Genomic DNA, 23,837 nt, shown 5'->3' on the forward strand with positions numbered 1-23,837 from the left:
ACCTTTTCAAACATTCCTTCTTTCCGAGAACCATTAGCGAATGGAATGCACTGCCTTCAAATGTTTTTCCTGTACGTGGCATTCCCGACTTTGAAAACTACACGCATCTTCTGTGTAATCAACACTGTTGATATTTCAATGCTAGATTACCTCATCTTTTTATTTCAACTGTGTAGCTTTACTTTTTGTGCTTGAAACTGTTTCTAGAAGTTTGTTCGCTTTTTTTTCTAAATATGTATAACTAAGCATCCTATTTAGTATGACTTGTTTTTCAGTAGCTTTGTGTATTCTAACTTGCTGTATAACTTGTTCGCTTTTTTCGCTATGCTCCCTTTTTGTGCCCCTCCTGCTTGGTCTACGGACTGCAGTATGTAATAAATAAAAAAAATTAACTAAACATCACTTGCAATGTCTAGTTTTTGTCTAAGAGACAAGTGTATTCGATGTTAATAATAGGTATGCTCTCTAGGCTTTAAGGATGGCACATTATGGGGATGTTGAGTAGATGTTATCGATAGACGTAGACGTATGGATATTATTTTTATGTTGACAAGATATCAGTGGTTCACTGGGATTGAGCAAAATTTTGATGAGTCTGAGTTCGAGTAAGTCTTGTTGAGGAAAATTTTAATGAGTGCAAGCAAGTCTGAGTGAGACCTAAGGGTGAGGTATACGAAGTGTGTTCAAAAAGAAACCGAACTTTTCTAATAGAGCACCAACCATCAGAGGGAGTGCGCTGCGACTACTAACTGCATGTAGCGGCAAGCTTAAACAAGAAACTGTCATTTGCCGCTATTCGCTCTGACTGTTAGTTTTTTTATTTATTTCACTTTATTTTCAATTCCAACATGATAGATCAAAAAACTGTTTGGACTCATAGCCAAAGGCTAGAATAGGGTCCAATGATGCGAAACAAGATGGCACAGTATCCAAACGTTCATGAGGTACAGTTTCAAAAGTGAGCACACGGACACACTGTTCTTCGGATTAGTATTTAAGCGGCAAAGAGAGGCGAAAAAACAACACGTGTGTGAGACGTTCTGCCACAAACTTGGGAAAACTTTCAAAGAGACATTTAAGTTGCTTAGCCAAGTGTACGGGAAAGACTGCATGTGTCGCAGAGTAGTTCAAACATTTTGAACATGGTAGAATGGCGGTCGGTGACTGTCCAAAACCTGGACGATCTTCCTTAACAGCATTGGATGACGACGTCTAGAGTTTGTGCTGTGATTTCAGGAAATCTTCGTTTGACTGTTCGAGAAGTTGCTGACGAAGTGAATATTATAGTGACCATGCCACGAAATTTTTTTCTCGATGCTGGACATGAAACCACATTTCAACAATGCCATTTCAAAACCATAGAGCAGATTCACAACAATGGGTGAAGATACCTGTGGGCCATTCTAGAAAGTGCTTTTTAGGAGGCTTCTGAAAATGGAAGAAACAATGGGAACCATGTATTGCTAGTAGAAGGGATTAGTTTCATGGGGGAAATGTTTAAAAGCTTATACCACAAGTAGTAAAGGTGTCATAGGGAAAGTTTGGCTTCTTTTTGAACACATCTCGTGTTTCATGAGTGAGTCTGGCTGAGCTCCTCATTGTTTTGTTGACTTCTCGTCCTATCTACTCAGCTGCAGCATTACGTAGTGTCAGCCTTATGTTGGCTGATGTTTATGCAAATTATGTCTACTCACTTATCAACGCAGTAGCATTCATATGGCAGCTCGCTATTAATTGAACAGATGCGTGGGTTATGAAGGTGGCTTGACCTATCTTACGAGCCCATGCTTTTTGAAAGAAAGGTGTCGTTAGAAACATCTCATGTGAGTCATCACTTTTAAGAAAATGAAAATGTCCCCGGTGAATTGCATTCACTGATGACTCAACTTTAAAGATGCAAGGTCAAATGCACCCAGTAGAGCACCAATTATGTGCAACGCTAGTGGACTCATGAGTTGACTCACTCAGATAGACCTCTGAATCTGAGTGATTTTATTGAGGAAAAAGTCTGAGTTTAAGTGAGGCAAACATTAGCGAGTGTGAGCTTTATATTTTTGCTGACCAACTTGCAAGTTCGCTGCATGTGGTCACTGAGTGAACATATGATAGTCATACACAGACATTGTTCATTTAGGAAATGAGAACTTTTTTCCATGCACTTCACAGACCTGATATATTTGGTGGGCGTGTTCTATGGATACAACTGTAGTCATGCATGAAGTGGATGATGCATTTGCAAAGCAGTATGTAGCTTTCTGTGTTAAAATATGTATGCGTACAAGTCCACAGTGCATGTAGATTTTCTGCATTGTTGACTTGTACATTTATTGAATTTATTGAAGCGAGGCTACATACTGTTTTGCAAATGCACTGTCCACCTCATTCTTTGACTAGCATTGTCAGAGAAGATCTATGTATCTGTCACTAGGCTTGACTTTTTAGGCACCGGCCAATAAGTGCATGTTCATTCACCCTGAACAACCTCCATACATTATATCTATTATGACAACACCAATTGGGCGAGCCTCATGTCTTGTATTCTTTTTATCAAGTATGGCGAATTGGTAATGAGAAGGACTGCTGTCAGACTGCAGTTGTGTACCTAACACACCAACTACATGCAGCGGGGCTGTGAAGCGCATGGGAAAAAAAGCTCTCATTCACAAAATTTTAGCAACATTTGGCAAAGTAGCCCTAAACAGCCTGGAATTGTCATCAAGCACAAGTCCAACCTGCATGCTTATGCAGAGTCCCTAAGACCAACACCTCCTAAAATTTTTCAGGTCTGCGCCGCACGTGACATGACGTCAGCTACGTCATCACTCGCCGTCCGACCGGTCCCGCGGGAGTGCGCCGCTTCTGGCACTCCTCTCGCAGTGAACCACTGGTATCTCAGCAATATTGTTTTCTCTCGCGTCGGAATGTCTTCAAAGGGTATTGTTAATTATAAGAAACTTGTCAAACGTGGAAACTTCCTCTAGTAAGAGTTAGTTTATTCAACATGTACACACGAAACAGGGGCACGAAGCAATGATCAAAAACACAAATAAATGAACATACTAATGAAAATAACAAGTGATACATGAGCACTTTATTTTGGAGCAACAGTTTTCAATTTCCGTGCTTTTGCGACAGCTTTGGCATCGGCTTTAGCAACAGCGGCTGCGTCATTCCTCTTTTTGCAATAATTATTTAGCAGAACATTTGTTGCACATTTTATCAACATATTTATCACCAAATCTGGTTCGTGCCCATTCGTACAAGTCACCAGTTCCTCAAATGCTGGCAAGCTCTCCTTCACAAGCTGTTGAACAATAAATCTGTGATTTCGTGCCTGCAGAAAGCACGCGGCATTTTTTTCATTCTGCAGCAACTTTGCAACAACAACTTCAGTGTGCATCACTACTGTCACAACACACGCGTTCGGAAATTTCAAGCCACCTTGATTGAGACTTGCTATTAAAGAATTAGCATCATCATCGCACTCAGCATCGCAACTGTCAGCAACAAGGTTCTCTTGACAGTAGTTGCACTTCAACGTTTTTACCACAGAGTTAGTGCAAAAGCCTTCAACATAAGCAAAAACAGCGACGCGTGTGCTTAAGCTGTCAAGGTCTTCAGGTTTGACAGTAACTCTGAAGTCCTGTTTATTTGTGGCTGTTGCCGATGGAACAGCCTCATCAATGAAATCGTCACTGCTCATTATAGGAAGAGTATTTTGTAGGTGAATCCTGCCTTCACTCTCGTACAGCTGCCTAATGCTGATGTGGTAATGACCACCAGCCATTTGCCTGTACTGGCCAAATCGGTTTTCGAGGCCGTCTGTCTGCAGCTTGCCGAGCAGGACATATTTATAACGAAGCTCGACAAGACAGTACTTGGTGAATTCAAGTTTTGCATAGGCGGAATGCCTTAGAGCAGATTGAGTTTCTCGCGTGAGAATGCCGTTGTCATGTTTGTAGGATTCCCACACATCCAACCAAGTGACAAATGCATCGAGAAATTCCAGCTTAGGGTCACCATTCAGGCACGAAACTGGCTCTTCAGAAACATTTCTGCGGTGATGGCCTTTGTGAGGTGTTTTAACGTTTACAATCTTCCACCAGCGGAGAACTATCATGATAAAATTGGCAGTTTCTTTGGCATGCCGTAAAGCATGAAAGTTCTAGTGGTGATCCAGTCCCTCAGCTACAAAAGCATTGAATATTTGTAGTACTAGCTTAACATTCTGCCTTTCGAAGTTGCTAGGATTTAGCGCCTTTGACGAAAGGCGATAGCTGTATTTCAAAAGCTGAGAAGCCTCTAGCTTGTGCAGCTCCCGAAGATCTTTGAATGATGCCCGCTGTATGCAGTCGGGATGGACACTGTTGTTTGAGAGATCAAACATTGGAAAATATAGGTTTGTCCCAAGATTCCTTTGATTTATCCAGTTGTCTCGGATGCATTTCAACAAGTGCACAGAATCCACAACATTAAACATAGGTCTTGTTGCGTCTTTTGGATTTGGGTAAACGATGTTCAGTTTTGGCGGTTCTGAAAACATACTGAGTGCCTTGCGATTGATTGCGTTGTTGTCTGAAACTACTGCAAGAACTTTAAAACCTATTCCCTCAAGGTCAATGATTACATTTTTCAGGACAGCATGAAGAGAGTGAGCATTCATTGTTCGTGCAGGCAGAATGTGCACCACCTCACGAAAAGAACTCAGCATGCTTTGCACCATAAACACATGAGCAGAAGTAGCGGCCTCTTCACTGTTTCCTGCTGCCCCTGAAATTTTTCCACCTTTAAAATCGAAGAAAGGCTGGATGTGAATTTCGTCAAGCATGAGAACCACGGCACTTTCATGCGGCTGCAATTGCTTAAACCTGTGCTTTATGTACCTGAGAAAATTTTCACTGGCTGACTCAGTGTCAGGTGACAAGTGAAACGAGGAGCAGACATTTCGACAAGTACTGGGATGTGGCATGGCAAAAAAACCTGAACCCCTCAGAAATTTGTAGGCGTGTGGAGATATGGTATGCAATATGCAAGCAACCACCATACTTTCGGAGGAATACTGCAATCGTTGTTTTCCAAGCAACGCCACTTTTTCTCGCAAGAACCGACTGATACGTTTCTTGCTGTCAATGGCATCTCGTTCAAGTTGCTCGAGAAGGCTAACGACTACGTCACAAAGACCTTCTGAGGAGCATTTTTCATCGAGGATGCTTTGAAGCCTACTCAGGATGGCAGACAGGACATTCACATTCCCAATGTTTCCTGGCACGACATAATCACCTATACGGCTTAATTTGGTACCATGAAAACATACACTGATACTCAGGTCGCTGAAAACAGTAACAGACGACCGCAACAGCGGCATGCTCTCATCAACAATATTTAAAAACAGGGCACAATTTGCGCGGTGAATTGCAATCCACTCATTCGGCATAGGTGCACTTTTCAAACATTCCATAAGCTCAAGAAGCGAGGAAAAACAGCATTTTGTTTCTTCATCACGATAAGAAGCCTCCGATTCTGCGATGGCACGAGCGAGGTCAGCCGCTTCTCGGCGCAATTTTTTCGTTTCCGGGCATTCTCTCGGAGAAGGGTCATCCTTCGACAAGTACGTAGGACATCCTGGGAACAGTGTGGGCACTGATCCTGAACGCAGGCGTGGTACTTTCAGTGAGACCTCTAGCACTCTTCCTGTCATAGGATCCGTGTAGGACGACTTTTTCTGAAGGCATGACTTGGTGAAATGCAATGCGCATACCTGCATACCAACAGCAGTCGCAGAGTGTCAGCGAACCTTGGAATGCCTCTAAACATTGCACAAGCGCTTCGCAAACTGTTACAATGAGTATAATTTCACCATCAGTGTGATGCAATGGTGACATCCAGTTTGCTCTTACCTTGTTGTTTTCCGTAGGGAAGAAATCCTTTCTTGGAATAGCACTGAGCCACTTCTTCCTTAGCACTTCATCCTTGGGGAATGAAAATACTTGAACTTTCTTCCCGGTCTTGTAATTACTTGAACATGCCGGCACACAGCACTTATTGGGCATGTCAGAAGTTTCATGCAATAAAATTCCGGCAGTAAAATTCACTGCACACAACGCAAAGAAAATGGCTCGGCAGACTCTCGAAAAAAACACGTGGAGCACGGCCGTCACCACTGCAGCAAGTGGAAATTCGGGAATGCGCGACGGAACCGGTCAGGAAGTATGGGACTGGTAGGACGGCTTGTGGTAACGTCACGGCGGAGGGCGCAGGCCTGAAGAATTTTAGGAGGTGTTGCTAAGACCGGCAAGATTTTTACAGCACACACAGCACATTGTTTTTTAAAATATTTATTCAACATTAAATTTTATAGCCCTTTAACTAATAAGCAGGTAATTCTTCAAGCTTCACTCTTTGAAATGCCTGAAGGTTCTTGGTAGAATGGGTAGAAAATTCATGCAGCTTAAGTCTTCGATGTACAATACTACCCACTGTTCAAGGGAACACTCAGACGAGCCCCCTTCGTATTACTTGCCCCTTTAAAGGCAAATGGATGTGGAAGGATTGTTTATGCATGGCACTGTTTTATCAAAATTAGTTGAAACTGTCAACCACTACTATTCTTATGCTAATCAAAGGCACTATGTTTTTGCAAGAGAGCAAAATTCGAAGATGCTCTGCACATAAGTGTTCTCTTTAACAGTGGACTCGTCTGTACGTAGAAGTTTTACTAGACGGGTAGAAAAGTCTTGGTGTTTTATTTTCTTTCAGAAGTACTGCCAGCCTCAGACATGAGGCTTTAGGCAGGGGTGGGTGATACAAAAAAGGAAACAAATATGAAGATACAACAGGAAAGGAAACACGTCACGCATAGCTACACCATCAAGAACTGGTGCATCAAAGTAAAACGCCAGTACTTACACAATTGTAGTGGTTTACGTGTACGGGCACGAAAAAAAAAAAAAATTATGGCGACAAACATCTGCTCATACAGAACTAAGAAACAAACATCATATAACGATTCAAAAATCGGCAACATTTCAAAAATACAACGCATTGATATGAAGAAAGTGATAGAAAGTGGAACATAAATGGAAGCCTGTTCAGGATGCGCGGTGGAATAATAGAGGGCGAAGCGCAAAGAAAGATCAAAATCAAGTGGGTTGCTGGTGTTTAAGTTTTTCCATGAATGACTGAACGGTTTCGCAGTTCACCAGATCGGCAGAAAGAGGATTCCAATTAGTGACAGTGCGCATAAAAAATGAGTTTTTAAAGGCTTTTGTTTTACAGGAATATTCCTTCAGTTTTTTTTGGATGCTCGGAACGAGTTGATCGGCGGTGAACCGTTTTTATGTACGCGTACTTGTCTATGCGTAGCTTGTCGTGGTATGGTAGAAACATGTACTTCAATCGATCGTGTTGCCGTCTTGCCTGCAATTTATCCAGGTCAGCTTTTTTTAACAGTTCACTGGGTGACGTAAGAGCACTGTAGCGATTATATACAAATCGGATTGCTTTTCTTTGAATCATTTCAAGTGTTTTGATATTTACTTGGTTATGAGGGTCCCAAACCACAGATGAGTACTCGAGGATCGGACGGATAAATGTTTTATACGCAATTAATTATAATTTTGGGGTAGATTTGCGCAAAGAACGTCTTAGAAATGCTAGTTTCTGTAAAGCTTTCTTTTCAATGTAGGCAACATGCTCATTCCACTTAAAATCTGCACTTAATACAACCCCCAAATATTTATTAGTTTTAACAAACGATAGTTTTTGACCATTGATGGAATATGAGTGTTTTAAAGGAAGGCGCTTGTGCGCAACGGTCATAGCTACCGTTTTCTTTTCATTAATCTTCATTTGCCACACTGCACACCAAGAAGATATTTTCGTTAACGCTGCGTTTAAAAGGACCTGGTCGTCTGCACTACGTATTCCCTGATAAATAATGCAATCATCTGCAAATAACTTAATAGAAACCAGGATATCATTGGCAATGTCGTCTATAAAAATTAAAAAAAGAAGTGGCCCATGCACTGAGCCATGAGGGATTCCTGATTTCACCGGTCGTGAATCAGACTGGACGTTATCTATAGAAACAATTTGATTTCGATAAAAAAGGTAGGCCTCAATCCATGAAGTTAATGTACGGTTTTTTAGTATAGGTTTAAGTTTCGCGAGAAGTTTTGGATGCAACACGCGATCAAATGCTTTTTCGAAGTCTAGGAAAATCATGTCAATCTGGCCTTGCCTATCTAGAGTAGCTGCAATGTCATGAACAGTTTCCAACGGTTGTGTGACGGTTGAGAATTCTTTTCGAAAGCCGTGTTGTCGGTCATTGATTAAATTATTTTTCTCGAGAAAAACTGAGAGATGCTTGAATTTAATATGTTCTAATACCTTCGCGCATGAGCAAAGCAAAGAAATCGGTCTATAGGCGGAGATGAGAGAAGTGTTAGACGATTTCGGTATAGGGATAATTATTCCGAATTTCCAGTCATCTGGAAGTGCGCGCTGTGACAGTGACTTCTGAAAAATGATGCACAAAAACTTTGAGCACTATTCAGCATACCTTACAAGGAACGCGTTAGATATGCTATGAATACCAGGTGTCTTTTTGGGATCTATGTTAAGAAGCAGAGACAAGATTCCTTCCTCAGATATTACAAGGTCACTTATTGGTGGGATATCATGAAGCGTTTTTAAACATGGCCTTCTCCCATCGTCATCAGTAAACACTGAACAAAAAAAACGTGTTAAACGATTCTGCGATAGTTTCTTTGCTGGTTACGATAGCCCCATTTACACATATATTATGAAAACGCTTCTTTTTTGGGGCAAAATGCTGCCAGAATTTCGCTGGGGATGATAGCAAGAGGTTTTCTAAAGTGACGTTATAGTACTGATCTTTTGCTTTCTTGATACTGTCTTTTAATTCTTTACGCACGTTACTGAGTTTATGCATAGTCGACGGAGTGGGGTTCTGACGATGCTGTTTTCTTATTCTGTTTGCCCTTCGCCCCAAACGAACAACTGGCATAGTAATCCATGGGCTAACATTTTTTATTATTTTTACTTTTTCTGGCACAAAGTCATGAACGCACTGCAACACAAGGTTTTTGAAAAAACATCAAAGGTTGTTAACAGTACAAGTACTACCTTCAGAAAGTAAAGTGAATCGAGAAAGATGTATGTCTAATGTGTCCAGTATTTCCACGTCTTTTGCCCGCGAGAAGACAGACACCACGCGTTCTTCCCTCTTGCCTTTTGGAACTTCGTTAATATTAGTGCTCATGTAAACCAATTTGTGATCGGATATTCTATCAAGCCTGTGAATTTGCTCGACTGAGTTTATGTTCGCGTCTAAAGCATGCCTGAACACATTGTAGACTACGCTATCCATGAGGTCGTCAGAGGCGTCATCATTCTTTTCCGGTATGCCGAACAAAACAAGGTCGTTACGCCTGCTTCTGTCCTCTAAATCAACAAGCTTACGTTGTAAGTCTTGAACCGTATTTTCCAGGCTGCGAAGTTTATTGCTGAATCCTTTAATTATCTCAGAAGTTTCCTCTTCTGTTTTTAATTTCAGCTCGATATCATCAAGCCTTTTTTGAATGTTGTTTTGACCTTCAATCAACTGTGACAATTCCGCAGTGGAGGGTCCTGGATTGGATTCAACGGCCCCACATAGCATCAGTAGGGACAAAAACACTTGCTTATTGTTACATACAAGGTATACAAGCTATGTGGGCACGTCAGCTGGTCGAAATAACGATTGCTAGTTTTAACAGATGTTACTTTGTTATGAACCTGCACGTAGAAAAGAAGCGGCTTGAATATGATGCTACAAGATGACCAGCCGACGTTCCCACTGAAAGAATCCGGGGATGGGGGGCGTCTTTTATCCACTTGAATTGACGTTGATGGTGCTGGAAGCAGCGTTGCCCAATCCTCATCGATGATAGCTGACGCTTGCGCGAAAGTAGCATTACGTTCTTCGATGACAAAGTTGGTTGCATCTTGATGTGCGCTGGCCATTGCTGTTGCACCGCACAGGAATATCTGCACGTAGAAAAGAAGCGGCTTGAACATGGTGCTACAAGATGACCAGCCGACGTGGCCACTGAAGGAATCTGGGAATGGGGGGCGTCTTTTATCGACTTGAATTGACGTTGATGGCGCTGGAAGCAGCGTTGCCCAACCCTCGTTGATGATGGCTGACGCTTGCGCGAAAGTAGCATTACGTTCTTCGATGACAAAGTTGGTCGCATCTTGATGTGCGCTGGCCATTGCTGTGGCACTGCACAAGAATATCTGCGCATAGAAAAGAAGCGGCTTGAACATGGTGCTACAAGATGACCAGCCGACGTGCCCACTTAGTCTTTGAATGCTACGTTAATGATACTAAGGTTATATCTATAAAAAAAATTACTGAACAGAAGTTTGTCTTCCACAAAGTTACCCTTGAAAGCTTTGGTCTTCAGCATGGCTAGTCATCACAGCCACTTGCTGTAAAGGCCTGTACATGCGCCATCCACATGGCCACACCGCACATGCTGGGACACCTGCCACATGCTAACGTGCAGGGCGAAAGAGTGGTGTTGATATGCTCTGTCGCCCTCCACTGGCATGTGGCAGGTGTCCCAGCACGTGGGGTGCGGTTGTGCGGATAGTGCGTGTACAGGCCCTAGTGTACAGCAAACAAGAGAGTCAGCTAAAAGTATCCAGAAAGAGCCAACAGAAATACTTTAAAACCTTTTGAGCCTGAATGTACTAGCAGTGTTGTTACTCAAATTTGCTGTAAAGAAATGCTTGTTTTAAGTTATAATATTGAACTCCTCAACAAGGCAGAAGGAATTGAGAAAGACAATGACATAAGATATACTTCAGAAGCACAGCAAATGCAGATGACTAATGCCCCTGTCACACGGGTACATTAAAACTTTTTTGAGTAAATTGTATTTGTACAATATTGAAAGACTCCTAATGACACATAGCAACGATGATTTCTTTTTGGTGTTTTATTCTAAACACACTACCAAAAGTGCGACACAAGCTTTCAAAACAGAAGCGGTCAAAGCAAAAATTTTAGATCACTTGAGCTCGTGTAGAAGAGCAGGTCGCGATACCGTAATTAGGACTCGTGCCCATCGCCTTCTGAACCGGTAGCCGGCTTCGGTTCTTCTTGCATGCCTCAACTAGGAAACAAATGACTGCACAACATTGGCCTTTTCAAAGTATCATTGAATGCCCATCGCAAGCACAGTTGTTTAGTGCCTACTAGGCCGTAATTATTTCTTTTGTGAATGAGTGAAGGGCCCACTATGCGACCGTAGGGCAACCTGCAATCCTACACAGCTGCTCACTTTTTTGACGGCTCTGCTGCTGATGATGATTAAGTATGTCTGAGTGCTTTGTGAAGAGTGGGCCTTTCAAACACCCACTCAATGCTCAATTCACATCTTTTGATGTCTGGCATGTTTCCATGCTTCTGCGACGCAATATACGATGCATTATAACGACACTCCTTCCACCCAAAGCAGTTTCAGCAAGTGTGGTGGCTCTGTGTTAGAACACCTGCTCGCTACTCAGGCGGCCTGGGTTGGATCCTCACTAGAACCTGGAAGTTTTCATGATTTATTTTAATTGCATTTTTTCGAGTTTTTTATCATGGACAAGATGATGATTTTTCGCTCACAACCTATTGATACCGAAATTTCAGCAAAGGATCTCTTTAATGTTGCTGCGTTATAATTACTTTCTACGATATTCGTAGCTGTTGTTCTTTTGTGTGCGTCCAGGGCTGTTTGGTCACCAGCATTAGCCATACATCTTACGATGCCGCGTTTCTTGTGACTGTGCGTATGAAGCGCTAAGCGTTGCCACATATCCCTGAGCTTATCAACCTGCTTACAATAGTACTTAAGGAAATGGGTTTTCGATAGTACTTAAGAAATAGGGCTTATTACACCTTCTACGAGATGTAAAATATATTTGTATGATAAGCCTAGGTAACAGAATCAACATTTGCCCATTTTTGTCACCGATTTATAATTGCTGTTACCCAATAGTTTCGTGGCTGCTCTTCTACGGCCGTCTAAAAGATTGATGGATGCTGTTTCCAGAAAAGACCGTTTCTGAAAAAAAGACCACCTGCTGTTGTGTGTCTTCAGGCAGAACTTCTTTTCAAAAGTGTTCTTGCTCAAAAGGAATGCACGTGTGAGACGGGTATGAGGCATACATCAGCAGTAAGAACTACTGCTAATTTCAGCATACCCAAGTATGGCTTCTCTCCTAAGCTAAAGCTCTGTTGAAAGGAAATCATTAGGTAAAATACAAAAGCAAGAGTTTTTCGCTTATGTATAAAAGAAAGAAAATGCATTTTTAATGTTTCAGCACATTGATGAAGCAAAGAAACATTTAGTTAGGGCTCATTAAAGAATTTTACTTGTATTCGTAATTTACCCATGTGCCTTGAGAGCATCAATAAATAAATGCATAAACTGTTCACTAATTTGGGCTTTGCTTTAAATTTTAGTTTTGGAACATCATTCTGCAAGAAGGGATGATTTCATACTAAAGGGAAGCAGGGAAATGGGCTTTACCAGCGACACTGGACACACATCCATTTCCAGTCCATGCCTAATTGTCTGCCACATTGGGCCAAAAAATTATAGGATACCAATTAACTTGCTGAATGCTTCTCAGAGGTTACTTAATGTTCAAGTATGATATTGTATTGCCGCGCTGCTCGCGGCCAGTCAACAAAGGAAAAAGAAGAGCGTCACGTGACTCGTGGCAACGCGAGACGGAGACCCTATTGATCTTGGTCTGGCTAGACGCGGCAGCTGCAATTGCTTTTGTATACACCTGCATTCTAATAAAGCTGCGACCATGGCACCGCCTTGTCTGCCGCCGTCTCGTCTCTCTGCGCTACAATATGAAACATAACGATTATAAGGACCAACAACTGTTCAGAACTTGTCATAAAATTCTAGTGGAAATGAAAAGACAATGAATTTATGCGAGTATTCAGACCATTTTGTTTGTGGTTTTAGTAGGAACTATAACCTTAAACTGCCACAGAAGTTTAAGAAAAAAGCATGTCACAGCTCCTGCAGAGAAGTCGTGGTACCATGTGATGAAAAAGCGAGATCACTTTAATATCTTTTGTCATTTAGGATGCCATATGTATCTAAAGCTGCGTTCTTTATGTTATGTAGCCATCTGCACGTTATTTATTCCATAAGCATCACAGAAGTAAAGCTGTCGTAATGGCAATGAGTGGAACAGCACACCTGTCGTGGTGCCTCTCATTGTGAGGAATGCTCTCGAGCACTTCAGTAGGTAGGTTTAGAAGTGAGCTTTTGTAGCTCTGGGTCTCTGTGTGAGATACCAAAGGCAATCTACGAATTTCATCATAAATGGGTGCTAGCACTGGATGAGCAGCACTATTCCACTGCCTCTTGTATGTGCTGGATCAGGCTCACACACCACACTGTCCTGCATGTTTTTTAATGCTTCTTCGTTTTCACTGCAGAGGGAAAAATGCTCAATCTTCCATGGTGCTTTCCATCTACAATACACCATAAAGTTAGACACTCCGATCAATGTGCTTCGATCATGACAGAAAAATACCAGGTACTGCAGAAACCAGCTGCCAATCCTTTTAAGTTTGTCGCAAAATGCATAAATATTACCTTTTTAACCTTATGTTGCATTTCTGTGCCTTGTTGGGGCATGATGCAATCATTCTCGGATGGCTGCCTCTGTGACAGGTTCATTTGCACCATGAACTTTTTGTACGATACTTTTAAGAAAGTCAGAGCAGTATTTGATACATAATGAGAGACAGCAACTTAATCAGTCGATTGAGCTCGTAGCCTGGTTTTGTTTACACTGACAGCACTCAGTCAATCAATCAATTTTTTTTATCCATTCCAAAATAGACAGAGGAGCAGCGAATAAGAGCTGTCTTTTGGCAGCTTGACGAGCCTGCCCCCCCCCAATTACAAGGTTTCACGGCAGCACAGAGACAGATGTGTTTTACACCTTAATTGAATGTTATACATCATGCCAATGCTAGATCACTTAGAAAAATGAGTAGATAGAAGGGAATCAAGCGACAACATCAAAAAAAGAGCCAACGAGCAACAGTAAATAAGAGCAACAGCAAATAAGAGCAAACTTCGCACTATTATTAATACATAACACACCATTAATATATACATATCAGTGACTTAGTCTTTCGCGTTTATGTATTTCAAGCGTAATTTGCTTGATGCACAAGAAAATAGATCAAAATTAGTTGATATATAATGGTTAAGAAGGCAAGGCAAGGTATGGCACAAGCGTTGCATTGAAGAGTCTAAACGTGCGGTCGGTACCATCCATGTCCTGCCTTCTCGTATGTCATAACTCTGTTTTTTCTCTTCTAGACAAACAATATATCTTAAACACTCTAAGTTTTCCTTAATTTCAAATTTAAAACGTACACTCAGTCTATAGCGATGCAGCTAATGAATACTTACAATGTGAGAATTTCTAAACAAGTCAGCAGTTGGCGACCCAGAAGGCACGTTATAGGTAGGCGGAATACATTTTTTATGCATATTATGTATTTTTTGCAGGTTAGAAAAGGTCGTTGTACCCCAAACCAGTACTCAGTAATGTAAATAAGAGCAAAACAAAGAATTGTAAATAAGTAATTTCACTTGTGTGGAGAGAAGGTGTTTGAGGCGACCAACTGTTCCTGTTATGCGAGCACACGTTTGGATCACAACATTTACATGGTTGTCCCAGGACATATTTGCAGAAAATACCACTCCTCAACTAATAGAATGATCAACAATTTCAATGCTGCGACTGTCAAAACTATATCTGCATGCGAGGGTAATTGTTTGTTTTTTGTTGTGAAAATAACGGCCTTCGTTTTGCTTTAATTAATTTTCATGCCATTTGAAATTGACCATGCTGCTAGTTTTCGTAATGTGTTAATACAGATGCATATTAGGTCATGTATATTGTTCCCAGAATAGAAAATGCTAGTGTCATCGGCATAAATAATAAACTTTGCACTATTACTTATACATACCTCATCAATATTATATAAAATGAACAATAGAGGACCTCATATGCTCTTCTGCGGGGTACCTTCATAGCCTTTGATCTTGATTTATCGATTTCTACTACCGTAAAACCTCGTTAATTCGGATTTCACGGGACCGGAAAAACTGTCCGAATTAATCGAATGAATAAATGAACAGGGAAAACAACATTTAAAATCAAGCTGCAGAAGCATACCTTAATTTGTTGAAGTATTTTGTAATTGTCGTCTGTATTTTCGCGCATATTCCGGCTGACATCACAATTTTTCTTAACTGTTCCAAATGGCCAACAGCACGCAAGCTCTCGGGAGTGTTCAGGCAAGCGTCCTCTAATATTAACAGCGCCTCCGAGACTTCCCGTGAGGTGCGATGAGGTCGCGGCTGTATCTCCTCGCATGATTGATTCTTCGTCGGAATCGTGGTCTTCATGGGCGCCCGTGACATCATTAATAATCTCTTGAATGGTCAGGAGACCACTCGTGGCGACACCATGATCAATCGTGATGTATTCCTGAAAGGTCACATCTGTGGGAAGGACAGCATCGAAAGTCGGGCAGTCATCGTCGGTGGGCTCGGCTGACACCTCCTCGATGCCATCGTCAGCTACTGCTGCATGCTCGGGCCTCACAAAACCGCTGTGCCGAAAACAGTTGGTGATGACTTGCGGCGGAGTGTTTTTCCACACGTGGGCGATGATGTGCACTGCGCCGAGTAAGTCCACTTGATACAACTTTCCAGCTTCTGAGCATAGGATCATTCGCTCTAGCAGGTGCTTGCGGTACTTCGACTTCACGTAGTGAATGATACCCTGGTCCATCGGCTGAAGAGCACACGTAGTGTTGGACGTAGTGAAGAGCATCAAAAAACTACTTTGATGCTCTTCAGTTCGACTGTACAGTTATGGGCACTGCAGTTGTCAACAACCATAATTATCTTGCGGTCCTTCGATGTGAAGTGCCGGTCCAACTGCTGCAGCCAGCCGCGAAAAATGTCCGATGTCATCCATGCCTTCCTGTTCGCTGTGTACTCGACAGGAAGGCTTTTGACGTTCTTAAAACAACTTGGCTTAGCGCCTTCCCGACGACAAGTAGTGGCAAGCGCTCCGTGCCAGTCATATTGGCGGCAAGAAGCGCAGTTATCCTTTGCTTCCACTTCTTGCCACCAATGCACGCGTCCCCTTTGAAAGTCACCGTCTTGTCGGGCAGAGCTCTGAAAAATAGAGCAGTTTCATCTGCATTGAACACGTCACGTGGTTCATATACGGCGATGTGCTCCAGCAGCTTTACATTTCTCCACTCGGTGGTCACGCTTTCGTCAACACTGGCCTTTTCGCCGCACACACTCCTGAAGACAAATTCGTGTCTCTCTCGAAACCTCGCAAACCACCCTTCTGACGCTTTGAACGGTTTAATGTTCATCATCGCAGCGTACTTCTTACCTTGCGCCATGATGAGAGGTCCGCTCAAAGGCAGATGCGCATTGCGACAGTCAGTAATCCACCGGAGCAAAGCTTCTTCGAGCTGGGGATGAGCTGCGGTTTGCATTCGCTTTCTAGAGGCATGAAACTTCTCGCTTTCGAAGGCTTGTCGAATCTGTTGTTCATTTTTCACGTACGTTCCCAACGTGCTCCGCTTCACGTTGTACTTGGTCATAACCTGCTGTCGCGATTCGCCGTTCTTCAGTGCTACGAAAATTTCCACTTTAGTCGCCAAGTTCTTCGTGTCGTAGTACTGCCGCTTTTTCGGTCGGCGTTGCCATCACTGTAGCGCACGATGGTGGTGGCATGCAAATGCGGTCACAATGGAAGAAAAAGAGAACTCCGCAAGAAGATATAGTTCCGACACGACAACACAAGGGAAAATGGCGTCGGAGGCACTGAGTGGAGAAGAAAGAAGACGGCGACGTTCGGTGACGCTGCAATCGCCCCCACTAGTTGATGATGATGGCGATGCCACTCAGGTATTGGTTTCACTCCTGTGGTGCCAGCGCTGCTTTATCACACTTTTGTGTAGCAGCTGCCGTCAGCATTTGTCCGAATTAAGTGGTGCGGAGCCGAATTCCGCCGAAATAACGAAGGTTTGGTCCCATAGATTAACATGCACTTTGGCCGGGACCAATAGAGCCGTCCGAATTATCCTAATTTCCGAATGAACAAGTGTCGAATTAACGAGCTTTTACTGTATTTGAATCCCGTTGCTAAGGTATGATCTGGTTAGTTCAAGTGTACAGCCCTGTATACCATACCAACTAAGTTTCTTTATTAAAATTTTATGATTAACTAAGTCGAAAGCCGTGGTGTAAACAACAAATACCCCAGTCGTGATAAGTTTCTTTTCGAGCTGCGTAATAAAAATGTATTCCTTCTGCTGAAGTTAATGCCAGTTTTGTAGATTTATTTTTACGAAAGCTGAATTGACACTCTGAGAGCAGTTTGTGTTTTTCAATGAAATTTATGATCCTCTCATGTATTAACTTCTCAAAGGTTTTTGAAAAAGTTGGCAAAATAGAAATAAGTCTGTAATTTCCTAATTCGTTATGATCACCCTTCTTATACAACATTACTACTTTTCCAATTTGTATTTTACTTGGAAGCACAGAAGTTGCCGTACTAAGATTATATTTGTGAACAAGAACAAGCACTAAGATATCGGCAACAAATTTCACTGTTCGTATCTGGATTCCGTCTATATTGCTACTACTGCTATTGTTCATGGGTTTAATTACAGTTTGGACTCACTTGATGTCACAGGAGAGAAGAACAGGGATTTCTCAGGTTATTGTTCTAAGTAGATTGGTACTTTATGGGCAGTAACAGATAGATACATTAGATGATACTGGGTCAATGGCTACATTTGTTAGAAAACTATTGAATGCGTTGGCCAAATTAGCACTAGAAAGCTCCTTACCACCAACTTTCAGACTTAACGGACCACACTGTGCTCGGTCTGGATTCAGTAAGGCATTCAACCTGTCCCAAAACACCTCGCTATTTTCCGGTTTAGTGTCTAAAATAGCTGCATAATACTGTTTTCTGTTGTAGCACCGAAAGGCGGGCGAGTTGGAACTTATCCATAGTGGGCAGCGCACAAAAGGAAACACACAAGAGAAGGAATCAGGACAAGCGCTGGACAATTTACATCCAGCGCTTGTCCTGATTCCTTCTCTTGTGTGTTTCCTTTTGTGCGCTGCCCACTATGGATACTGTTTTCTTGCTGATCGAAGCTTCTTAGTTAATTTGTTTCTGCATTGTTTAAACAAAACCAGATCTTCCTGATGCCGAGAAGCTATAAAGTTCCAATATAACTGGTCTTCTGTTATAATCTCATTGCGCAGCTCTAGTGTTATCCATGGTTTACATGTTTTTCTACTTTTCTTGCGCACTTTCACAAGAAAGTGCATCTCATACATTTGCTTGAATGTTTGTAAGAATAAATAATGCTTTGTTAGTGTTACTAGCTCTGAGAACGATATCCCAGTAAATGCTGCTTAACGTTTTGCGAAATGAGCTGAAGGCGGGCTCTGTGAATGACCGATAAGAAATAGTTGTAGATGCACGCGTGCGCGAGCGGCATTTCCCTGAACACAGGAATATGGGTAAGTGATCGCTGATATAACATGACAAAACACCTGCCTTTATACATTATTGTGAGCAGTTTGTAATGAATAGATCTAACACAGACTGGGACTCAGTTATTATGCGTGTTGGTTGGGTAATTACATTGATGAATCCATTATAATGAATTATGTTTTTAAGGTTAGTAGAAGTTGCTTTGCTATTTCCCATATCAATATTAAAATTTTCCGCAGATATAAACTCCCATCTTGCATCAGATATATCTGGAAGAAATTGGTTGTAGAAGTCCAAAAAGTTTGAAGAACTGCCAATAGGTGGCCAGTAACACACGCTAAATAACGTCTGACCCTGCAATATGGATAGTATTTCATAGTCGGGCGTGTGAGCACAAAGGGGATCAAGGATTTGGCATTTCATACATGGATCTGTTAGTATCGAAACTCCACCTCCCCGACCTTCCTCTATATTAAGGTAACGTGTTTGATAACTTACCATTTTAAAGATATCATGCTCGTAAGTACTCCACATTTCTGTGAGCATGATGCAAGAGAACTCAAACGAAAATTCATCAAAGAATTCCTCAAGGCAGATCATTTTGCTTTTACCTATCTGATGTTTAAATGAATACATGTCAGTACACTGGAGCCTAGATTAGACACGACCTTGCCCAGCTCATCTGGCATGTAATACGCGTTAATAGCCATTGCCTGTCGCATTCTTGATAGAGCATAACATGACATGTAGTTTAGGTTAGTTGCAAATGGCTTAGGTCATCTGAAGATTTCACATGCAGTGCACGTGCTCCTTGGCATTTTCGAAGGAGCGTTTTTCCATGTGCATGCCATGCGAACTTAAAGCGGTTTTCTCGTGCCCAAGCCTTCGTTGTTTTCAAAAGTTGCCTGCTGTGCTGGGTTAAATTATGCTGAATAAATATGCGTGGCTGGGCATCCTTCAGCTTATTTTTTTTTTGCCCATCCAGAGATCCTTCATTGATTGCCTGGTAAAGCGAACAATTATGCCTGGAATTTCATCGTGTCGTGTAGGCAGCCTGTGGACACTAAATATGTCTTGTTCGGAAAGGCCTGAAACATCAAGTTTTTCTGTGATCTGGTTCAGGACAATACAAGGTTTTCACTCGGCACAGTAGGTACTCCCTGAATTTCCAGGTTTAGTTGGCGGCTTTTGTACTCGAGGTTGTTATATTCAGTTTCGGTTTTACTTTGTGTTCTTTCACCCTCAGGGGGCGCGTCTGTCTTTAATGTATATATTCGATGTGTTGCGTACAATAAACGTCTTTTCGTACGGTGGTGCTGCCGGTGCTTCTTACGTCCTTCGCAAACACCACGTTGGCGACGAGGGTGGGACAAACACGTCAAGCTACCTTCAGCATCGAGTGTCGTCCGGGTCCGCCCCGCCATGAGTTTCTCCGGCCTTGCTCCGCCGCCGCCGTTCCTCCCGACGCCCGGCCGGCCGTCACTTCCATGGGAGGAGTGGGAGCAGACGTTAACAGTCTACCTTCTAGCGTCCGGAGCAGCTGAGTTCCCACCAGCGCGACGCAAGGCCATTCTTCTGCATTGTTTGGAGGCGGAAGGGCAGCGTGTTTACCGGACTTTACCTGCAGGGTCAAATGCCGCAGCACCAGCAAGCGCCGCAGCACCGGAAGTACAAGAGAAGCCTCCCGTGGCCGCTACTGACGAGTACGAGGCTGCACTCAGCGCCTTACGGCAGCAGTTTTCCACGTCGTGTAACGTCGTCGTCGAGCGTCATCGTTTCCACCGCCGCAGCCAACACGCAGGCGAGTCCGTTCATGACTTTGTTGCTGCTTTACGGGAGCTCGTTTCGCATTGTTCGTTCGCTTCACAAGATGATGCTCTGCGGAACCGATTTGTTGCCGGCGTTGTTTCCAACCGCGTACGTGAACGGTTGCCGCTCGAGGGTTCCTCCCTTTCGTTCGAGAGCGCAGTGCGGATCGCTCTTCAGTTTGAGCAAGCAGCTGAAGAGCTGAAGGAATTTTCTGCTTCGGTCGAACCTGTTTTTGTAAGGCGTCGTTCCCAGTATTCGCATTCTTCGCGAAAATTCAATTTCCAGCCAAAAGCGCATTTTCAGCAAAACTCTCCAAGCGCTAGCGGTTCGCGTGCGCCGCAGGGGCCCCGCCCCCCTCGGCGAGACAGAGATAGCCGGTCCGTTTCACCACACTGTTTCCGATGCGGCTCGCGGAATCACCGCGCATCAGCGTCACAGTGCCCTGCGCAGGGAAAGAAGTGTTCGTTTTGCGGTATCAAGGGCCACTTTCAGAAAGTATGCAACCGCAAGCGTCAAATGCAAGGCAGGATTCGTGAAGTTGGCATCGATGACGATGCTTTGTCAGGGGGAAGTTCTGAGCAAGTTTTGACTGTGCAGCATCCCGCTCGCAGCGCAATTTACATACAAGTACGCGTAGCGGATGTCAAGTTGTCATTCCTTGTTGACTCAGGGTCGTCTGTTTCAATTCTATCAGAGCAGGAATTCCACAAACATTTTCAAATCAGTTTGCTCCTCCCAGCTCCGCATGTCACTTTGTTTGACTATTCGAAGCGGCCAATTTCCGTGCTAGGCTGTTTCCAGGCAGACGTTCAGTTTAAAGGGCGCTCTGCACCACTTCTTTTCTACATCGTTCGCCAAGGAACTTGTCTGATTGGCCTTGACGGCATTAAGGCCCTAAATCTTCGAATACAGGGCTCCACTCATGAGTGCCTGCACACGTCCGTTGCCCCGCCGCCGCGTGTTAATGACCCGACACCTTGTCACTTTCCGATGCAGTCAATAGAGCAACCCAGACAAGCAAACCTTCCGCCAGCCTTGGAACACGACTTCGGTTCACTTTTCAGTCCCGAGTTGGGTCTTGCTAAGCGGTTTACGCATCGTGTCAAGATTCGGCAAGGCGTGCAGCCGGTATCTTCGAAGCTGCGCCGTCTTCCATATTCACTTCGGGAACCAGTGTCAAATGAACTTCACAGGTTGCTGAGCCTTGACATCATCGAACGCATCGATGCTTCTGAATGGGTTTCGCCCATTGTTTTCGTTGACAGGAAAGACGGCACCATCAGAATTTGTGTTGACCTCCGGGAGCCTAACAAGGCTATTGTACCAGACAGCTTCCCGTTGCCTCATACAGAGGAACTCCTTCATGTCTTGGTAGGCGCGACACACTTCTCAAAACTTGACTTGGCTTCTGCCTACCATCAGGTTCTTTTGCACCCTGACAGCAGGGGCCTGACAGCCTTCATCACGCATCAAGGACTTTTTCGGTTCAAGAGAGTTTGCTTTGGGTTAGCTTCTGCCCCAGCGGCATTTCAGAAGATGATGGCCACAATTCTGGATGGCTGCCCTGGTGTGTTGTTCTACATTGATGACGTCATAGTCTTCGGGAAAAGTGCAGAAGAACATCTTTTGAACCTAATGTAATGATGATTGTAGTGGGTCATGCAAATCTCGGCACACACATTGTCAGTGCTAAGCACGAGACGCTCGGCCCGGACTGTTGCTGATTTTGATAGCTAGGCCTACGCTCCTACCTGGTCTCAGATAACAGTTTTGACTGTCCCCGTTCTATATTATAATTGGTGGAGTTTGCTGGGTCTCCTTGCAATCCTGGAGTTGCGAAGCCGGACTCTACCTGCTGTCATGACCACTGCATCTGCCACAAGCCCTCCTCCTATGGCTTCCCAGGCCATCGTGTGCTCCGGCGCGGTCCGTCAGCGGGATCCTCCCATATTCAGCGGCACTAACGACCACGACGTCGACGACTGGCTGGCTACTTATGAACTCGTGAGTGTCTTGAACAAATGGGACGAAGCCACGAGACGGGCCACTGTCGGCATTTACCTCAGTGGCATTGCCCACTTATGGCTTCGGAACCATGAGACCGACGTTCCCACCTGGACAGCATTCAAAGCAAAGTTCAGCGAAGTCTTTGGTCGTCCTTCTGTCCGCAAACTTCGTGCGGAGCAGCGCCTTCAGTCGAGATCTCAACTGCCTGGTGAGAACTTTACAAGTTATATAGAAGACGTCATTGACTTGTGCAAGCGCGTCGATGTGAACATGACAGAGGTGGACCGCATCAAGCATATTTTTAAGGGTATTGACGAGGACGCTTTCCAGATGCTCATTTCGAAAAACCCTGCTACTGTCGCCCAAGTTACCGAGCTCTGCCAAAGCTATGATGAGCTCCGCCGGCAACGTCTCGTCACCCGCCGTGCTGTCCCACATCAGGAATCGATGTCCGGCTTAACTCCCTCGCAAGACCCCGTCCTCCTCTCGCAGGTCAAAGATTTCGTGCGCGAAGAAGTTGCCCGCCAACTCTCGCTCATCTCTGGCCTACCGGAGCGCAGTGCACCGCTTAGCCCTACTCTACGGACTATTATACGAGATCAAGTGTCTGAGGTCCTTCCTCCATAGCTGGTGCCACCAGTCAATGCACCATTGACGTACGCCGAAGCAGCAGCACGACCACGACCACAGACGTTCCAAGCGCCGCCTCCACAGCCTGCTCCTGTTTATGCCGCCCTGCCGCCACGACCTCCACTTCGCCGAGTCCCTAATCCATGGCGCACTGCCGACAACCGACCGATCTGCTTTTCGTGTGGTCTACCTGGGCACGTCGCACGTCTGTGCCGCCGCCGTCCACTCCACTCACGTGAAAACCTACGTCCGTACGAAAACGATTACACGTACACTCAATAAACCCCAGACCCCGAATTGTACGCTCCTCGTCCAAGCCACCGACCAGCTCCTGATCGCCGATCTCCTTCTCCACGTCGACGCTCGCCCTCCCCGATGCGCCGACGCCCCCCTACAATCGACGCGGAAAACTAAATGACGCAGTTCCCGAGGCAAGAACTGCGTCCTCGTCGCAAAGCACAAGCCCTCTTCGTTCGCCGCCGAATGTAATTAATGCCGTTCTTGAAGGTGTACCCGTACTTGCCCTTATTGATACTGGTGCCGCAATTTCTGTCATCGCCGAAAAAGTTTGCCGTTCAATTCGAAAAGTGACAACGCCTTACTTGGGTTCATGTCTTCATACTGCCACTGCACAGCCTGTGCAGCCTGTGGCCGCGTGTACTGCCAGACTTGTAATTCAAGGAGTGCCCTACACAGTCCAGTTCGTAGTACTCCCGCACTGTCCTCAT

At 44.0% G+C, this 23,837-nt stretch overlaps 1 protein-coding gene and 1 pseudogene across 2 annotated transcripts in view; both read left to right on the top strand.

Annotated features, from left to right (window-relative positions):
- Positions 1-23,837, top strand: part of LOC119167945 (small G protein signaling modulator 1) — a 301,398-nt gene that overhangs the window by 24,929 nt on the left and 252,632 nt on the right. The gene's annotated exons all lie outside the window — the stretch shown is intronic.
- On the top strand, positions 19,345-22,126 carry LOC142804269 (uncharacterized; annotated as a pseudogene).

Source organism: Rhipicephalus microplus, chromosome 3, assembly GCF_043290135.1.
Source record: "Rhipicephalus microplus isolate Deutch F79 chromosome 3, USDA_Rmic, whole genome shotgun sequence".
Taxonomy (NCBI): Eukaryota; Metazoa; Arthropoda; class Arachnida; order Ixodida; family Ixodidae; genus Rhipicephalus; species Rhipicephalus microplus.